Source organism: Helianthus annuus, chromosome 17, assembly GCF_002127325.2.
Source record: "Helianthus annuus cultivar XRQ/B chromosome 17, HanXRQr2.0-SUNRISE, whole genome shotgun sequence".
Classification (NCBI taxonomy): domain Eukaryota; kingdom Viridiplantae; phylum Streptophyta; class Magnoliopsida; order Asterales; family Asteraceae; genus Helianthus; species Helianthus annuus.
In genome coordinates this window covers 187,929,238-187,945,597 of record NC_035449.2, presented here as the reverse complement: position 1 = coordinate 187,945,597, position 16,360 = coordinate 187,929,238, and the positions used below count along the sequence as shown (strand labels likewise).

At 37.2% G+C, this 16,360-nt stretch overlaps 3 long non-coding RNA genes across 4 annotated transcripts; 2 read left to right on the top strand and 1 right to left on the bottom strand.

Moving 5' to 3' along the window:
• Positions 1 to 1,342: 1,342 nt before the first annotated feature.
• LOC110923072 lies at positions 1,343 to 3,189 on the bottom strand. 2 transcript variants are annotated; one of them, XR_002583708.1, is made up of 3 exons: positions 3,107 to 3,189; positions 1,694 to 1,749; positions 1,343 to 1,571 (listed from the first exon to the last, which is right to left on the bottom strand). It is a non-coding gene; the product is annotated as an uncharacterized LOC110923072 (long non-coding RNA). The 2 variants fall into 2 exon arrangements; XR_002583707.2 differs by lacking the exon at positions 3,107 to 3,189 and having other exon boundaries at positions 1,694 to 2,076.
• A 3,905-nt stretch (positions 3,190 to 7,094) lies between these two features.
• Positions 7,095 to 10,358, top strand: LOC110925703. The gene is made up of 3 exons (XR_002584677.2): positions 7,095 to 7,448; positions 8,792 to 8,876; positions 9,977 to 10,358. It is a non-coding gene; the product is annotated as an uncharacterized LOC110925703 (long non-coding RNA).
• A 2,831-nt stretch (positions 10,359 to 13,189) lies between these two features.
• LOC110925853 lies at positions 13,190 to 16,113 on the top strand. Its single transcript, XR_002584788.2, has 3 exons — positions 13,190 to 13,350; positions 14,695 to 14,779; positions 15,873 to 16,113. It is a non-coding gene; the product is annotated as an uncharacterized LOC110925853 (long non-coding RNA).
• Positions 16,114 to 16,360: the final 247 nt, after the last annotated feature.

The following is a 16,360-nucleotide window of genomic DNA, read 5'->3' as shown; positions in this document are numbered from 1 at the left end:
AGCTGAATGAAGATCAAATCAATGAATTCCGCCTCTGATTTGGTCTAGAACTCTTCTGATCGACTCGTTTTGATCGATTCACCGATCCTAATATATAACTCACGAGGTATGGTACTGGACCCGACCCTAGCGGTCGGACTTTCCTGCTATTTATCATTTTTATAGTAAATATATATTATTATTGCGTACTAATCCACGAAGCCCAGCGCGTTGTAGTTTATACTACACTAGGCTGTGGGCTCGTAGAGACAACCCCTAACTGGGCCTGGCCCATTGAGGTTAGGGTTTTCCCATATCTCCTATATAAGGAGGTCTCCACCTCCTTATTAGGGCATGAGATATAGGGCAACACACTTTTGTAGCTGGAAATAGGGATTTTTCCTCTACCGGCCGTCTCCACTTTGCCCACGTTTCTCTCTTCTTGTTTACAGGTCTAGGATGAAGTGGAGAAGACGAGGTGTGGCCATCCATCACCGTAGAAGTACAGACCCGCTCGGGTTCACTCTTTTACATTGGCGCCATCCGTGGGACCGGCAACAACCATATCTCGTTCTTCCCTACCGCTTCCAGATTCGGGGTTTTCATACTCAGATCTGTATTATTTGAAATATGTGTGATGTTGATACTCACAGGTACACATATCTCCAAAATTTTCTCGCATGTTTACTCATACTTGAAAACCACCTGTTAATTAAAAAAAAAGTATTATATCGTTTACTAATAAAGTGACGGTAGATAATATGCAAATAATTTCATGAGATGTAAAACTACAATCCATGTTACACAAGGTGCTAACAATATATGCGCGTGCTACGGTCCGGCGTGTCACCGTCTTGACCGGACTCCGCTTGATTGCCACGCGCTATGTTTCTCACGCCGCTTACTCTTGCGCGGCTGGGACGTGGCCTTCGTGTCACCTTCATCCACGCCGCCCGCGTCCACGGACACTCTTACTTGCTTTCACACAGCTTTCCTTAGCGCTGACATTCACACTAGCCCGCCTCCGCACATCTGTATTTCCTTCGCAACCATTTGCATCCAGCGCCGGCATTCGCGCCAACCCGCCTTTGCACACATAACCCGTCTCCGGTCTGCTGGCTCAAACCTACATACGATGACGTATATTCTATCGTATGCGAGAAGCATCACAATTCAAGCCATGCTACATAACAGGAGATTCCTTCAAATCTGATTTGGTTGGTGTTGCATATAATTTGTGCATGTCGGCGCCTTTTACACGATGTTCAGACCTGGGAAGCATGTATTCATTTATAAGTTCTTTCAGTTGTGCAATTCAATGTTACGCCCTAACACGTTTTACCTTAAAAATGACGCAGCGGAAAAAGGGCTTTAAAAATTTCTTTCCTTATTAACGACATTACTTTCGCGAAGGTTCCAATGCTAAAAATGTTAAACGTTCTATAAAAGAATTTACAACATTTATACTAAAATTTACATTACTAGACGTTATACACTTCAATTATATGACCGATCTATCCGTGCAATCCTTGCTCTTGACTCGATCTACCTCCGCTTCACTTTCTAAGTAGCAGAAGAAGTCCGTGTGGCACCTGTGGACATAACATACAACTTAGTCATTAGTCAACGACAACATCATATAACATTAATCCCATATAATTAAATATTGAATAGCATTCGACAATTTAACATTAGTTCATCCAACTATCCTTACTCATCCTCTTATTTCAGGTAGAGCTTAAATTTCGTAAGAATCCGATATTCTCGTTCCTGCATTACATACCAACCTCAAACGCATAATTAGTAACGTTAAAACTCTACGTATTTAAATCATGCATACGTACCATCTTACATGTATACATACTCCTCTACATACACACATACCTTTCTTACGACCTTACATACGTGCATACACTCACACATGTCTTTACACATACATACATGCACAACCACATACGTACATACCTTTCCTACATCTTTACATACATGCATACGCTCATACATATCTTTAGACATACATACCTACACATCTACATACGTACATATCTTCCTACATCCTTACATACAATATTTACAAGGGTCTTAGACTTAGGTTTAAAGCCCATAAACATCGAAGGAACCGTAAAAATCATGTTTGGAAGGTCCGTCATAGTCCACGGATAACAAACCGAAGCCTACGACACGTAAATCAACTTAAATAACAAGAATTTAGCTTTTGAGACTTGGGGAGGCCGTCGCCGACGCCCCTAGGGCCGTCGGCGACGGGCCTTGCATTCACCCGTAGCCCAAAAACCCGTAGGCAGGTAATTAACCCGTCAGCACAAAACTTCACTTTCTGGAGCCCGTCGGCGACGCCCCCATACCCGTCGGCGACGCCCTCTAGAAATTGCAGTTTTTCTGCAGTTCCGTTTCGTCGTCCGTACGCACTAAAACGCGCATAACTTTTGAACCGTTTACCCGTTTAACCTACCGTTTCTTCCTACATGCTTGTAAATTCATATTCTATCATATTAACTTAAAATCCTACCTCCGGATTAAGGAAATTCTTAACTTGCGTGCATTTGACATATTACCGTTTTCTAACTATTTGACCCGTTCGTGCATTTAACATCATAATCTGTTTATTTGACCTCAATCTCATATGATCTTTAATAGTTTCATTGGCACCTAACATAAAAGATTAAATTATCGGACGTCTTGCATCCTCTTAACCCATTTTCGCTCAAAAGCTTATTGTTGACCCGTTATGGGTATTTGCACATTAAATGAACCATGACATACAAAACCCTATACTTCGCTTTCATACTTGTCCAAGACATTACTCTAATCGAAATAGCTCGTTTCTAAACGACTTCTATGGTCGTTTGCCCGATATACCTATCAAGGGCATTTTTGTCAACTATGCTCTATCCTTAATAACAAAGGAATTTCTTACATAAGTAACCAATTCCACTACCATGCTACAATTTCTTAATCACACCTACCTTGCTCGGATCAAAACTAAGATCCGTTTAATACATTCATCGACATCATACAATTCATTCCTATTTGACCTCAATTATCACATGTAATTAAAATGCATATAACATTACATAAACAACTAAGAAGTGATCACGGAATCACTTACCTTGTGCATCCGTGTTCATACCCGCTTGCTTGCCTCATCTTGACCCGTTAGTCTTTCGTGCTTGAGTCCACGTCCATGCTTGTGTGGGTCTGATTCTTTCATGTCGTCATGCCATAATAATGTTAGTATTCATGCTCATTCAAATTAACACACATTTACCTATTCTTATCAACATCGACCTTTACTAACATGCATAAGACATGATTTGTCAACCACGATATCTAATATCTTCGAAATCCAAATTCACTATCACACATAACACATAATCAATGCTCACATACTCATACTTTCATAACTCTACATTCGACAACCATATCTTATAAGAATCAACTTAGCAAAAATCCTAATTTCATCCTTTGTTAGTGAAGTTGTGCACCATATTCACTTAGTGCATGTTCACTCTTAACCGTAATTAAGGGATTAGTAGACCGCATAGCAACCTCACCCGTTCAAACACAATGTACAAGCTCCTAATGCATAAGTTTGACTAACATATACTTTCAACCCGAATTCATATACGAGTACCATCTAAAGCACATTTTTCAAGTTAGTAAGCTACTACTTTTATCACAACCGCTTTCTATACATGCAAACTCACAATTTTCATACAATTTCACTTTCTAGCTTCACCTAGTCATTTTATCAAACACTTGGTATGCGTACAACTTACTATGCATAGTTTACAACTAGTTCAAGCATAGTCATTAACTTCTAAATTCCAACCACCAAGAGGGTGTTCAAAATCACATTCCATTCATACAATTCACCCTAAACTAACATCACAAAACCCATTTCAAGCTAGTAACAAATACGTCAAACAAGGATTGGACATGGGTAGAACACCCATGTCGCTACCTTTATTCAAAATTGTGGGTTTCTTCTTAAATCATCAAATTAGTTGGAATCATACATAATACATGTTTCATATAACGATTCTAACACATAATCACCCTTAATTTCATACCAATTCGTGGATTAATCAATAACCCACTTCATACAAGATGATCAAATCATAAATTGGAACTTACCTTATGATCAATACACTTAGATTATGTTGTATCTAGCCTCATGCATTCGATTTCTTCTCAAAATCAGGTTCAATTCTTGAGTTCTTGTAAGTAGTTGAAGGAGAAGGGTTTCCCCTTGCTCCTGATCATTCTCACGCACCCACACACCTTGTGTGTGTTAGATTTTTGTTTTTAATAAATTAACTTCCAAGTTTGGCACTCTAAGTCCCTCAAGTTTTAACTTACTGTCATATATGCCACAAGTTTCATCATTTAGCTTATCTAATAGGCATTTAACTAGGTTTATTAACTTAGTTGTTGTATCTCATTTTATTAAACATGGCAACATGCTAACGAATTTAATAATTCGAATTTTGGGGTGTTACATTCAAACAACGTTAGGCACTATTTTACCCATCACCACAAATTGTGATTTCACTATGTGGCGATGAACTGAATAAACCAATTACAACAACCAAAGTGGGATTTATCCCAACCCCCAACAGCTTGATATCATGACTTAAATCAGGAATTCCCAACATACATAGTGATTCAAATAAATTTTGAAGTTTATACAAATAATATAAGCGTGCAACAAATCTCATTTTGAGCCGCTTATTAATTCTTTTTACCTATCAAGGAACCATGTTAGTTAATTGGGGCTGCAAGATGCCTTGCTTTATAGTACGCCTGTACGTGTTAGGCAACCTCTTATGTCAACTATGGAGTTAGTTCATGAGCTTGGCAGTATAGCTTGGCAAAATACTTGAAACTTTTTTAGATGTTAGCTCATACGCCTAGATAGGAGAGGAGTCAATTCCTTTCTCAGATACAATAACCAAAGTTTTCACGGGGCTATATTTTTACATCTGGTACATGCACCAGCCATTTAATGTTGCATGAACCCAACCGACCAGCCATAAACAAATACGAACACGCCTTATGAGTTTGTCGGAGCTGGACTTCACTCTAGATAAAACTAAATTTGTTGTTCGAAACGCACAATCACATATGGCGGACACCTTTCTTGGTCGCGCCACACCTTCACTCATCGCGCCACCTTGGCAGACACACTTATTTGTCGCGCCACTTCTGGCGGACATGTTTCTTGGTCGCCCCACCTCCGGCGGATATCTTTCTTGGTCGCGCCAACTCCGGCGATGACTTTCTTTGCCGCACCATACCTGGCGCGCACTTCTTTTGCCATTTTTGGCCTGATAATCCCCTCTCAAGCATTGGTGGAAACTCGATACGCCTTACTATATGGCACTCTCAAGCGAGATTCGCAGTTTAACCAACACACTCTTAGACGCCTTACCGATTGGGCTGCGAGGTCGTTCTTGCCCGCGCCACTACCGGCGAAAGCTTTTATTCAACCCGCCACTATCAGCGGAAGCTTCTATTTAACCTGCCACCACCGGCGGAAGCTTTTATTCTCCCCGAAACATTTCCAACGGACGTTTTTATCCACCCACGGCGCTGACGGGAGCCTTCATTCTACCCGCCACTTCGGCGGACTTTTTCGTTCACTTCCACCATCTCCGGCGGATACCTTCCTGGCTCACGCCATATCCGATGAGCACCGTCCTAAATCACGCCTTTAGTCACACTTATAAACTCATTTTACTATACAACAAAACACGAGAGTACATGTTGGAAATTCTCAGCTGTCATGCATAAAGATATACCTTCCAACCTTCTTGCCTATTATTATAAATGGGGTTGTGGCCCATTTAGTCACACCACCGCTATAGCGCCTACGTCGCCACTCCTCCACCCGTGTATGTCGCACATACACCGGCATGTCGCTTTAATTTGTGTTACTAGAGCCTTTCACGGAACCAGGTCACTTATAATGGTTCAATGCTTTCCTCTTTATACTACACCACATTTTACATGTGCCAAAGCTTTATAGCACGAGATCGTACAACCGCTATTGCACCACTTTTAAACATATATGAGCAAATATGCATCTCACCAGGACTACGGGGTGTCATGTAACCGCCCCAGCATCCATATCATCTTCCACATCGTGGACATGCATTTTACCCAACATGAGATCCTTTACGTCCATAAAGCCGGTACTTGAAATTTGACGGCATAGATCATCCGCGCCACTAAAAAGAGCATACGCAGATCATTTTCTTCAAAATGATTGAAACTACATAAATATTATCATCGCAGTATAATACCGCCATGGGCAAGACGTGTTTAAAAGCAAGCAAGTTCGATCATTTCGACTTATACATAAAATAGTCCTTGTCTAAGTAGGACGCGTTTTGGTAAACCTTATGCATACATACAAATTATGCAATTTTCTCCTTTGTTATTTCAATGCTACTAATGTTTATTTAAGCAGTAATAGACCGGGAGACTAGCACATCGGGCTAATCAATCACGCCCCACCTACAATCAAGTCTTAAAAGCTGACACTTTGTAAAACCGAGCGGCACATCGGTAGGAATTGACATCCTCAAGCTAGACAGTCTTCTTGATAATGTTCTCGCCGTCTCCAACATGACACATCGAGCACATGATTCTCCTTCTAACATTATTTCCTAATTGAAATAAGGGACGGGGACAGTGTAACACTACAAACACTACAGAGCGTAGTCACTGAGACCAAATGCCTTGGTTTGGACATTCGATTTACACACCTGAAAACCCTTCTTCAACAACGAGATTTCGGTTGGACAACTTCTTGTCAAACCTTCTTACTGGTAAGGTGGTTCTTGTCGCCGTTTACTCCTTCACCAAGCTATACTTTGGTAAGGATAGACCTAAGCTGAAGTTCACTAACTTGAGCTATATATATTTCGGAACGCAATTCCAGGTACAATCCTATTTTATTGCTTTATTTAGTTACGCGACACACTTTTATTTGTTCAAACGCGCTTGGCATCTCATTGCACGCCCTTGGTCCACTTGACTATATATATATCTATATAATTGTAACATCCCAAAACGTGAATTTTAAAATTCGTTAGAAGGGTACCATGTTTAATTAAATAAATATAATAACTAAGTTATTAAACTTGGTTAAATGTTTAAGAAAACAATCAAGGGAAGGAAATTACTACATTTGTGATCAAGTAACAACTAGAGGGGCCAAGGTTGTCAATAAAGAGGAAAGTTTATGTTTAATTAAAATAAAAATTAAAACCCCAAAAAAAATACACACTCAGTGTGTGTGTGTGGGTCGATGTTCGACCAGGAGAGAAAGGAAAAGGGGTAAAACCCTAGATCACCAAAATCCATCAAATTGAAGGAGGATTGAAGGGCTAATCGAATGCATGAACCAGGAATGTCGATCATTTAAGTGTTTCTACCATCATGTTAGTCGAATTTGGTATTTTAATGATGTTTGATCAAGTGGGTTTTGTGTAATCTGTGATTATAGTGTAAGATTTAAGCATGAATGTTAGTGATAATGAATGTGTAGATGCCAAAGTATGTTTAATTTTGATTATGATGAATATTGGGGGAAAACCCATTTGCTATAGGTAGGGTCGCGACATGGGTATACTACCCATGTCAAATCTTATGCAAATTCGGATGTGTTATGATTTATGTTATTGGTTTTTTGTCAGTTAGATTTAGTATGGTGTGAAGTTATGCGAGTTTTATTTAGATGTTAATGGCAAGTGAGCACAAGAATTAGGAAGATGAACATGAGAGTATTTGTACATTATGCTTAAATGCGAAACCCGCCAAGTGTTTGATAAAATGCCTACAAAGTTTGTGTAAAATAGTTAGTAAATTCGTCACTTTTGACAGCCTTAGATAGTCATCTTGTAAAGGCCGTATCTCATTCGTTATTAGGAGTTAGACAACAAGCCTTATATCGTTGAAAAGGTTGCTTCGCATATTACGTTTCATATTTGGTCATAAGAGGCTGGTTATGAGATTTAGTGGGTCAAAACAGCATGAAAAGTTACTAAATTCGTTTTGACAGCAAGCTGTTTGGAAGCATTTCAGCTTCTGTGCTGATTTTGTAAAAATCATATAAAATCATAGGAATGTCTGATTGTTACGATCTTTATATGCTTAGAAAGATCTCTGAGTGTAGATCATTTAATATTTGAACATGAAGAACTGAATTAGAAGATAAATGGGTTAAAATGTGTCGTGAACAGCTGCTGCGCAGAAAGTTGCTGCACAAATTTTAGTATAAATATTCAGTAAAAATAGTTGTATTGTTATGCACACTTGTATGAATCATGAACTACTGATTTTAATAAGTTATTAGTAAGTTATTTGATTGTTTTAAGTGTCTAAAACACTTACCAACTAGTTTATGCATATAATTGCACCAACGGGTCGAAACGGGTTGTTGATAGAAAATAGTAGAATGGATGTGTAAAAACCAAGGTATTAAGAAATGGTATGAAATGTTTAACATATGAAGCAAGTTGCCTAACTTAGAAAATGTTATCATTCTAAGTATGGAATTTTGAAAGAATAACGAACATGATGTAAATACATAATTATGCATGCTAGAAGCTCATGTATGACTTTTGCGATGATGGAATGATAAATTGTTAGATTGATTAGCATTGTAGTATTATGATACATGTTGAACTCGTTAAGCGATTGACACGTGAATAGAAGTGTGATTAGTGATGCGTATGATTATGTATACTAACTATTGAATGGATGTAATGGAATGAGATAATAGGAACGTGTCAAGGAGAGGTCAAGCATAGGAGGATAACGGGTCAAGATAAGGCAAGGTGACAAATACACTTATTGGAGTACTCAAGGTAAGTGAATTTCGATTCACTTTTTAGTAGGTTTAATAGATTTTAATACTTATGTTTATGAAACATCATGAAAGAACATGTAATAATCAGAAGTACAAAGTTAATAATGCCTCATTATTGAAGAAGGTTGTTATTTAAGCCGAAAGTAAAATTGGTGGGTTTAAACGGGTCGAATTTTATGTGCATGTGTTGCGTAATGTAATGAAATTCGTTATGGTTAAGACCTTGGGTAAGAATTTTTAGTCAATTATGTAAGGGGAACATTTTCCGGACCATTAGGAACAAGTTCTATATATGATTCGGTTGTGTATGGGTCAAGATATGGTAGTTTTAATGTTTAAAATGGAAGTTGAGCTGGGCACTACCGTAGCTTACGGTAGCCACCGTAAGCTACGGTGGGTTCTGAAGTCTTTCGGGCCACCGTAAGGCAGCAGTACTTCACCGTAAGGGTTTTATGGCCACCGTAAGCTACGGTAGCCACCGTAGCTTACGGTGGAGCTGTCGCGCCCCGCGTAATAGTAAGCTATGGCTTACGCGGCCCGTGAGGGACCGTGCTGTTGGCTTTTTGCTGAAATTGTGATGTTTTGAGTATGAGACTTGTCTAAAAATGATTTTTCTAAGGCCACGTACGTTATGATAAGGATGGTTTCATATATCAATGATGTAAAGGTTGTCGGTTAGTGAATGAACGAATCGTTTCGTGTTAGTGTAGGAAAATTTATAAGTATGTGTGTATAGGAATCCAAAAGGCACGTGGGTCAAATCATAGATTGTATATGCTATGTAAGGTTGTGAATGTGTCATTCTGGCATAAACCTACATGTAAGAAATGGTAAAAGAAGCTTGTGTATATATTCGTGATTAATTGATTGTGCGTAGGAAGGAATCATTGGCATGTATGAAGGTACGCATGTATATATAAGTATATATATATACATATATATATATATATGTATGTATGTATGTATGATAATAAGTACGTAGGTATGATTGTATGTGTGAATGAATGTTCAATGCTTAAGACATATGCATGAACGTTATCAAAGTGTTCGAGTATTTATGGTTACTAATGATGTGCGTTGAGTTGGAATGTAATGTAGGTATGGGATTGTTGGCTTCATGAAGAAATGGAGCTGGATTTGGATAAGAGTATTTAAGAAAGCGCTTGGACAATTCCATGATTACTTTATGGAATGCTCTACGAAATTCTATTATATAGGTTAATGTTGTATGGTATGTTAATGACTAATGGTTTGGTTGTACGTGGTGTCCACAGGTATCGCTTGGGTTTTCTCTACATTTATTGAAGTCAAGCAGGGCTTAGTTCGAGTTGAGAGCAAGGATTGTATGGGGTAGAACGATCACACAATGAGATTTATATAAGTCTTGATGTGTAAATCTGTTTAAATGAATATATGGTATTTCGTATTTGAACCTTCATGTGATTGACATGTCTAATAAAGAACGAAATTTTTGGACTCATGTTTTCCGTTGCGTCGTATTTAAGTTCTTATAAGTTGGTCAGACAGGGAATTGCTCTTATTACGAACGGGTCATGCCCGAATTTTATTATAATAATAGCATGATAATATTACTTTCGGATTTGGAAATCTGGGTGTTACAAGTTGGTATCAGAGCCCTGGTTTGAGCGAAATCAAGTATGATGAGGCAAATACTTGAACTCAAACCTGTGCGCTCTTGTGATCAGGAACCCGTACAATCCGAGACTCGATCAAGATCTAAAGGTGGAAGCGAATGTAAGTATGTACTTAAGTATGTATTTGAAAACTAACAGTATGTCATGTGTAAGGTAAGGATAATTGCTTGGAAGAGGATGATTCGTGAATGCGGTCTAGGACCGACACCAAGGTATGTAATAAGACCATTGCCCAGCTACGTAAATTTTGCATAAGGGTGCATGTAATGCTAAAAGTTATCGAGTGAAGGAAAATTTTAATGAAATATAATCATATAATGGAAACGAAGTTATGAAAATGTTACACGTGCCGAAACCTAATTCTTCGGACATAAGGTGACGATTACACGAAGACACGAAACTAGTATGTGGATTGTGTACCTGGCCAGTACACAAGAAACATATGACGTTCGTGAGACCGTAATGATTGTTACAGGTATGTCAGTTAGAATTAGGTAGTAGGTGGACATGAGGGTGAAAAGAAATGTAAGACTTTCTGAAATGAAAGTATGAATGATATGTTAGAATCCGCGAGACGGATTCGAAACATGAAAGGAATGAAAGTATGAATGATATGTTAGAATCCGCGAGACGGATTCGAAACATGAAAGGAATGAAAGTATGAAAGATATGTTAGAATCCGCGAGATGGATTCGAAACAAAGAAGGAAAGAAAGTATGAATGATATGTTAGAAACCGCGTGACGGTTCGAAACATAATAAACGATAAGAATGAAAAGATTCGAAGTTGTAGGTAATTACGGACTAAGGAATTAAATATTCTTTAAAAAGCAAATATTATCCAAGTTATGTCTTAAACTGATATATATATACAAATATGTTTGTATGCAAGAATGGTTAAAGAGACGAATGAGTCATGCGGGTCAAATGGTAATCGCCATTTAAACCGATATTTAGTGTTTTGATTTGTTAAGTTTTATACTTGTAGGTGAGCATAATGTTTGGCACGTAAACCTAAATTTTGACGAAAGAAAGAAGTTTTGAACATGTTATGTTTTAGATGTGTTAGTAATCGACTCTTAGGAGTCGTAATAAATGACGGGCTACGATCCGGAGAATAATTTAAGTATAATTGGGAAGGGTAAGTTATGGCAAGAATACTGAATTGATGTAATGAATGTCTTGGCAAGTAAGCATGAATGAAAAAGAAGTAAGAACGTGTACTTTAATACATATACGATAAATAAGGCATGTCAGTTTGACCTCGAAAAGTCAAACTGTAAAGGTTGACGAAATAAGAAACTGGAATAAAAGAATTGCATGTAAGGGATGAAATGTGGGATGTATTATAGCATGTATGTAGGAAGAAGTAAAGGGATAATAGGTGGGTAATCATCTAGTATAATGATTGTTTGAATGAAAGGTGCTAATCGACAATTTTGTAGATGTTAATGGTGGAATTCTGAATATGATGAAACCAATCGAATTGTTGAAAGAATGTGCACGAGTGGAAGCCCATTACAAGAATGAATGAAAGCTGGCCTGGTACGGTTAGTACTTGTGAAGAAGCGGATCAATATGGTTTACGGATCGCTGAAGTATGAAATGAAATCGAGGTAAGTAAAATGTTTTAACTCATGCCAGATAGATATGGATTAGTAAATTGAAAACGGCTTACGAGATGAGTGATGGAATAGGTATGGTATGGTATGGAATGTTTGACTTTAATAGTTGACGTTAGAAGAAAACTATGCCATTAAGAACTAAATCTTAAAGGTTTTGAGCAAAAAAAAAAATGAAAAAAAATAAAAAAAATTTCGGGTATTAGTTAAGCTCTCGTCTAATGAACTTGCATGACGCGCTTGCTTATGCGACTTAAGTAATGCATGAAATGAAAGGAATAGTAATGTAGAATGAATGAGGTGAGTTGAAGGTAACGTAAGGGTATGCATGGTACAAACCACTATAGGAAATGTAGAATGATGTTGACCTTGGTGTTAAGCACGTACGCGTGACCATGAAATAGAAACTTCGTTGTGATAACAAAATAATAGTTAAATGTTATGTAATAAATGTAAAGAATGAAATCTTAAAGGATGAGGTGAAGGTATTAGATCTGTTATGAACGGATTGTTTGAATGTAAGTATTATTACAAGTTTGAATAAGTATGTATATTAACCTATTACTAACGGGTCAAGGAAATGAGGATGTTAGGTGGAAGTATGGTATAGAAAGTATAGACTTGTTAAAAAAAAAAGTCAATTGAATGAATAATATATGAACTGAGATCGGATGGTTACTTATAATTATGATGCAATTGTTAAAGTTAAACATAAAGGGGGTATGTATAAATTACGAAGGGAAGATATTAGTATCAAATGGAAACGAGAAAGAGGTTTCGGGGACGAAACCTCCTTTAAGGGGGGTAGATTTGTAACATCCCAAAACGCGAATTTTAAAATTCGTTAGAAGGGTACCATGTTTAATTAAATAAATATAATAACTAAGTTATTAAACTTGGTTAAATGTTTAAGAAAACAATCAAGGGAAGGAAATTACTACATTTGTGATCAAGTAACAACTAGAGGGGCCAAGGTTGTCAATAAAGAGGAAAGTTTATGTTTAATTAAAACAAAAATTAAAACCCCAAAAAAAATACACACTCAGTGTGTGTGTGTGGGTCGATGTTCGACCAGGAGAGAAAGGAAAAGGGGTAAAACCCTAGATCACCAAAATCCATCAAATTGAAGGAGGATTGAAGGGCTAATCGAATGCATGAACCAGGAATGTCGATCATTTAAGTGTTTCTACCATCATGTAAGTCGAATTTGGTATTTTAATGATGTTTGATCAAGTGGGTTTTGTGTAATCTGTGATTATAGTGTAAGATTTAAGCATGAATGTTAGTGATAATGAATGTGTAGATGCCAAAGTATGTTTAATTTTGATTATGATGAATATTGGGGGAAAACCCATTTGCTATAGGTAGGGTCGCGACATGGGTATACTACCCATGTCAAATCTTATGCAAATTCGGATGTGTTATGATTTATGTTATTGGTTTTTTGTCAGTTAGATTTAGTATGGTGTGAAGTTATGCGAGTTTTATTTAGATGTTAATGGCAAGTGAGCACAAGAATTAGGAAGATGAACATGAGAGTATTTGTACATTATGCTTAAATGCGAAACCCGCCAAGTGTTTGATAAAATGCCTACAAAGTTTGTGTAAAATAGTTAGTAAATTCGTCACTTTTGACAGCCTTAGATAGTCATCTTGTAAAGGCCGTATCTCATTCGTTATTAGGAGTTAGACAACAAGCCTTATATCGTTGAAAAGGTTGCTTCGCATATTACGTTTCATATTTGGTCATAAGAGGCTGGTTATGAGATTTAGTGGGTCAAAACAGCATGAAAAGTTACTAAATTCGTTTTGACAGCAAGCTGTTTGGAAGCATTTCAGCTTCTGTGCTGATTTTGTAAAAATCATATAAAATCATAGGAATGTCTGATTGTTACGATCTTTATATGCTTAGAAAGATCTCTGAGTGTAGATCATTTAATATTTGAACATGAAGAACTGAATTAGAAGATAAATGGGTTAAAATGTGTCGTGAACAGCTGCTGCGCAGAAAGTTGCTGCACAAATTTTAGTATAAATATTCAGTAAAAATAGTTGTATTGTTATGCACACTTGTATGAATCATGAACTACTGATTTTAATAAGTTATTAGTAAGTTATTTGATTGTTTTAAGTGTCTAAAACACTTACCAACTAGTTTATGCATATAATTGCACCAACGGGTCGAAACGGGTTGTTGATAGAAAATAGTAGAATGGATGTGTAAAAACCAAGGTATTAAGAAATGGTATGAAATGTTTAACATATGAAGCAAGTTGTCTAACTTAGAAAATGTTATCATTCTAAGTATGGAAATTTTGAAAGAATAACGAACATGATGTAAATACATAATTATGCATGCTAGAAGCTCATGTATGACTTTTGCGATGATGGAATGATAAATTGTTAGATTGATTAGCATTGTAGTATTATGATACATGTTGAACTCGTTAAGCGATTGACACGTGAATAGAAGTGTGATTAGTGATGCGTATGATTATGTATACTAACTATTGAATGGATGTAATGGAATGAGATAATAGGAACGTGTCAAGGAGAGGTCAAGCATAGGAGGATAACGGGTCAAGATAAGGCAAGGTGACAAATACACTTATTGGAGTACTCAAGGTAAGTGAATTTCGATTCACTTTTTAGTAGGTTTAATAGATTTTAATACTTATGTTTATGAAACATCATGAAAGAACATGTAATAATCAGAAGTACAAAGTTAATAATGCCTCATTATTGAAGAAGGTTGTTATTTAAGCCGAAAGTAAAATTGGTGGGTTTAAACGGGTCGAATTTTATGTGCATGTGTTGCGTAATGTAATGAAATTCGTTATGGTTAAGACCTTGGGTAAGAATTTTTAGTCAATTATGTAAGGGGAACATTTTCCGGACCATTAGGAACAAGTTCTATATATGATTCGGTTGTGTATGGGTCAAGATATGGTAGTTTTAATGTTTAAAATGGAAGTTGAGCTGGGCACTACCGTAGCTTACGGTAGCCACCGTAAGCTACGGTGGGTTCTGAAGTCTTTCGGGCCACCGTAAGGCAGCAGTACTTCACCGTAAGGGTTTTATGGCCACCGTAAGCTACGGTAGCCACCGTAGCTTACGGTGGAGCTGTCGCGCCCCGCGTAATAGTAAGCTATGGCTTACGCGGCCCGCGAGGGACCGTGCTGTTGGCTTTTTGCTGAAATTGTGATGTTTTGAGTATGAGACTTGTCTAAAAATGATTTTTCTAAGGCCACGTACGTTATGATAAGGATGGTTTCATATATCAATGATGTAAAGGTTGTCGGTTAGTGAAACGGATCGTTTCGTGTTAGTGTAGGAAAATTTATAAGTATGTGTGTATAGGAATCCAAAAGGCACGTGGGTCGAATCATAGATTGTATATGCTATGTAAGGTTGTGAATGTGTCATTCTGGCATAAACCTACATGTAAGAAATGGTAAAAGAAGCTTGTGTATATATTCGTGATTAATTGATTGTGCGTAGGAAGGAATCATTGGCATGTATGAAGGTACGCATGTATATATAAGTATATATATATATGTATGTATGTATGTATGTATGTATGTATGATAATAAGTACGTAGGTATGATTGTATGTGTGAATGAATGTTCAATGCTTAAGACATATGCATGAACGTTATCAAAGTGTTCGAGTATCTATGGTTACTAATGATGTGCGTTGAGTTGGAATGTAATGTAGGTATGGGATTGTTGGCTTCATGAAGAAATGGAGCTGGATTTGGATAAGAGTATTTAAGAAAGCGCTTGGACAATTCCATGATTACTTTATGGAATGCTCTACGAAATTCTATTATATAGGTTAATGTTGTATGGTATGTTAATGACTAATGGTTTGGTTGTACGTGGTGTCCACAGGTATCGCTTGGGTTTTCTCTACATTTATTGAAGTCAAGCAGGGATTAGTTCAAGTTGAGAGCAAGGATTGTACGGGGTAGAACGATCACACAATGAGATTTATATAAGTCTTGATTTGAAATCTGTTTAAATGAATATATGGTATTTCGTATTTGAACCTTCATGTGATTGACATGTCTAATAAAGAACGAAATTTTTGGACTCATGTTTTCCGTTGCGTCGTATTTAAGTTCTTATAAGTTGGTCAGACAGGGAATTGCTCTTATTACGAACGGGTCATGCCCGAATTTTATTATAATAATAGCATGATAA